Raw genomic sequence first — 5,137 nt, 5'->3', positions numbered from 1 at the left:
TATGGGATGAGAGTAAAAGTGTGATATATATTGATATGAGATAGTAGTATATATATAGTGGAGGTATAGGAAAAAAAAAAGTCTAACAACTATTTAGTCATTTAAATATGTACAAAACATCAAAAAAAACAGCAACAATTTTCGTCCTGGTAATGTGCTTCCGGAAGAAAATGATCAGGGCGATGGGCACGAGGGCGGTTGAGGACGGTCGAGGGCGGCAGGATTGCATCGGCGCCCTCGGAGGAAGTTGACGAAGATATTGTGAAGGGCGTATTGTTGGGAGTGGTCTAATAACACTGAACTTAAAGACATTTTTGACCTCATCCATTGAGACTACGTCAAATGAGAAACATATAAAGTAATATGATTTAATAAAACAAGTAAACCTATTGATCGTATTTATCATGGTTAGGTTAATGTATATACATTGTGTATCAAACAATTTGATGAATTGCATACCTGTTGGAGCTAATCGGTTCATTTTGTCCCACATCAGAAAGTGAAAGAAACAAATATGTATATATAAGTTTATGGGAACCTTCCTCTATCATCAATTAGTTTTAGAGTCATGTGAAACTCATGAGCTTATATGTTGTACATGTTGGTAGACCTAAAAACGATCCTATAAATGGTATTAGAGCCTGGTTATAGCCCAGATGTGTGGACGGTGTGGAATGGTAGTGGAGGTTCAAAATGAGATGACTATGGACGTCACCGAGGAGGAGGTCGGGTGTCCAGGAAGAGTCAAGATGGTATTGAACATGTCTGCGGAAGTAGTGTGGAATGAATCGATAAAGGGGTGATTGTTGGAGCTAATTGGTTCATTGTGTCCCACAACGGAAAGTGAAAGAAACAAATGTGCATATATAAGCTTATGGGAACTTTCCTCTATCACCAATTGCTTTTAGAGTAATGTGGAACTCATGAGCTTATATGTTGTACATGTTGGTGGACATGAAAACGATCCTACAATACCTTCGTTTTGTTTGATTTCTGTTTTTCGCCTTTATTTTTCTGACAATATTCTTCAACAAATCACCAGTTCTTATCGTTAACGATACAATTTATATATTCTGTACCTAAGAAAAATAAATATATCACAAAATTGCAACGCCAAATTCCAGTTATGCGATGTTGCTAGATTATTGAGGTGTGTTTGAGAAATACAGTTAGAGTGGATTAACTAAGGAAGGAATTGCATAAACAAATTAATGGAATGTGAAACAGAGATTCTGCAAAGAAAAAAGGAATTTGGGTGTAAGAGAATCTTAATTTTTGATACATATAAGATTTATTTATAATTGGTGTAATAAATTAAGGTTTGTTTTTTTTTTCTCCTATAATAACGATTACTATTAAATCAGAGGATCTTTATCAATAGATGAAAAAACTTCATCTATACAAGCAAGGAAACAAAACACATTGAAAGTCTCGAAGAAAGTAAACCGACCTAACTTAAACGCTAATTCGAACCGAGTTTTACGAACCAAAGTTGCAAAACAAAAAAATGATAACCAATGTATCAAGGTCTTAAAACATTCGACTACAAAACATAAAACTATACGTCAAACCCATCCTAGCGTAATCAATTTTACAAACTATTTAACTGACTTTGGATTGCCGATTTTTGTTATATTTTTCGTACGATCGAGAAGTCATCCCATCCACCTTCTCAATATGCACTCCTTTACCTCTTCTCGATTTAAAGTTGAAGGAGCTAACGTACGATGAGCCCCCGTTAATAAATGAACCTGGAGTGCACGAAGATATCAATAGGTCCGCCAAACCTTGAAAATAACCTTTACCATTATCAATGAGCTTATCCACTTCCACTTCTTCCCTAAGCACGTACGAACCCTTATCTTTTTTTGCCTTATTTTTGGAATGAATGATGAAAATATTGAAGAAGATGAATGATGGTTATGTAAAGAAGGTGATTTATTTGATAAAAAGATGATAGTAAAGACGTAAATACCACTCACGTGATCAACACATGTTACAAGTTAACTGCGAATTATGATGAACAACTAATTGTTGAATTATCCATGTAGGATATGCAAGCCACTTGTAACAACCCAACCCGTTAACCAACCAAAAATGCAAAATAAAAAAATAAAAAATTCGAAGCAGGCCTGCCCAAGCAGGGTGCGCGGCGCCCAGCCCTACCTGTGCGCGGCGCGCACAGGGCCTGGCAGCCCGCTGTCCAACTTGTTCCATTTTCGTAAAAAGATCTAACAGTTCCCATCATTTTTAGACGAAATGTTTTTCACATCATATTAGTATAAGTAAAACTAGCACGAATCAATGATAAAACGAGTTTTACATCGCGGGGCCCACATATGCCAAAATACCCTTAAGTACAAAATACGAGTTTCGACCACAAAAAGTTTAATTGCCAAACGTCACTAGAGCATGGTGTTTGGGGTTAAACTACCAAATCTTGGTCGAACTTCCAAAAATCTATAACCCCCGAAAGCCGCTAATCCGTGCGAATACCATTGCCCTTATCCAAGCCGGATCCTAAAAAGGTAAACAATGAGAGGGTAAGCTAACGCTTAGTGAATGCAATAATTATACACATACATATATAATATACATACTTGCATGCACTTAAACAAATACCTCATACACACTAGCAATTTACATAGCATACCATCGCAAGTATAACTTTAAACCCTTCAAGATCACGAGCTAGAACAACAATAGCATATATATATATATATATATATATATATAACCCGAATAATATAATATACTACACTACAACTGTGATGACCCAAAAATTTCGACTAAATTTAAAATTAATCTTTAACGTTTCCGACACGATAAGCAAAGCCTATGAAGTTGAATCTCAAAATTTTGAACTATTCAATTACCCTTCGGTTGTTCTCAACGATTCGCAAACCATTATATGTAAATAGATACATATATATACTATAACTTGAAAACGTAACAAAGTTTTAATTGCATGATACCGTACATTAAACTTATTGGTTTATATATCTATTTGAATATATATGATTTCAAGTTATTTAGTAAACGATAGTAACATTCGTTTATTTATTCGATTGATAATTAGATAAGTTAACTAAAGCGTTTAAGATGAACCAGTAAAACACTAATTTGCTACAGTGTTTTCAAATTGCCACATTACTCAAAATGCTACAATGTTTTCGAAAATCACTATTTGCTACAGTGAAATTGACTTTGCTACAGTGAATTGCTACAGTAACACTATTTTAAAATGTATTTTAACAAATAGTGAGACGATGATTTATAGAAGTAAATGACCAAAACACTCAAACGTATAAGATACACTTTGAGTGACATAGTTTATGGATAATTTAAGGCTATATTTTAACAGAGGTACGAGTCACGAAATGTAAAATGCAAGTTTTCTCAGCGTACGAAAGGACATTTGAAAAACCGGAACCGGGACATAAGTCGAGTGATGACGTACGACTTATCGGAACAAAAATTACAAGTCAACTATGCACGTGAATTTAATATAATATATAATTAATTATTTAAATTATATATATTATATTAATATAAAATTATGTCGACAAACAAGAAGTTAAACAAATGTGAGCTGTAAAACATCCCCATGCGATCGCATGGGAAAAGGCCTTGGGAGCCATGCGATCGCATGGCAGACCTGGCCTGACCACATCTATAAATTTGATCGAAATCTGTTTTGTAAAACACATATATTACTCCGTATAATATTTATTATTATTATTATTATTATTATTATTATTATTATTATTATTATTATTATTATTATTATTATTATTATTATTATTAAGATTAATATTATTATTATTAATCTTATTATTATTATTAGTATTATACATAAAATACTACGACGAGGTTATGAGATTGTCACTTTCAAAATGGTTTCCAAGCGAGCTAGAGCTAAGGAAATTATGGGTTATTGCTAAGGAAATTATGGGTAATGTTCGGGGGTATTTTTGTGAATCAAACCTCGTGTTTATCATCTCCGATGCGTCTACGTGCTTTCCTACAATATTGTATATCAATATTAAACAGTGAGTTTCATAAGATCCCTTTTACTCTCTACATTTTTGGGCTGAGAATACATGCAAATGCTTTATTAACCGATATACAATATTTATATGCGTGAGTTTCATAAGATCCCTTTTACTCTCTACATTTTTGGGCTGAGAATACATGCAAATGCTTTATTAACCGATATACAATATTTATATGCGTGAGTTTCATATGCTCCCTTTTTAATTGCTTTTGCAATCTATATTTTTGGGCTGAGAATACATGCACTTTTATTTAAACGCAATGGATACAAGTACATACTAAATTCTACACTGAGTTTGAACCGAAAATTCCTTAGCTTTGGTAACTAGTAACTGCCGGTTATAAGAACTGGTGGGCGCGAGTAGTTATATATGGATCCATAGGGCTTGATATCCCCGTCCGAGCTAGAGCACTAGCCTTTTAACGGACGTATGCTATTTGAGAAGCGTACACGTTGGTTTGCGTGTATTATTAAGATGATTATACAAAGGGTACAAATTATATATACGTTAAGTTTAGTTACCAGGGTGCTCAATTTCATAGAATATTTTGATAAACGTTTCTGGATGAAACAACTGAAATCTTGTTATCCACTTTTATATGCAGATTATGCGAAACACTAAAACTATGAACTCACCAACCTTTGTGTTGACACTTGTTAGCATGTTTATTCTCAGGTTCCCTAGAAGTCTTCCGCTGTTTGCTTATATGATAGACAAGCTATGTACATGGAGTCTTACATGGCATATTTTTCAAGAAAACGTTGCATTCACCAATTCATCACCATATACCTTATTTAGACTGCATTGTCAACGGAAGTACTGTTGTAAACTATTATATAAGGTGATTGTTTATATGTAGAAATCATCATATGTCGAAAACCTTTGATTTAATATTCATTTATGGTGTGCCTTTTCAAAAGAATGCAATGTTTATAAAACGTATCATATAGAGGTCAAATACCTCGCAATGAAATCAATGAATGACGTATTCGGCCAAATGGATTTGGAACGATCATCACAACAACGCGTAATTATGGTTATCCAATAATACATTGGAATGGTACTTCGAATTTCCCGTC

This window comes from Rutidosis leptorrhynchoides, chromosome 7 (assembly GCF_046630445.1).
Source record: "Rutidosis leptorrhynchoides isolate AG116_Rl617_1_P2 chromosome 7, CSIRO_AGI_Rlap_v1, whole genome shotgun sequence".
Lineage (NCBI taxonomy): Eukaryota > Viridiplantae > Streptophyta > Magnoliopsida > Asterales > Asteraceae > Rutidosis > Rutidosis leptorrhynchoides.
Note: the sequence above shows the minus strand (reverse complement) of the source record.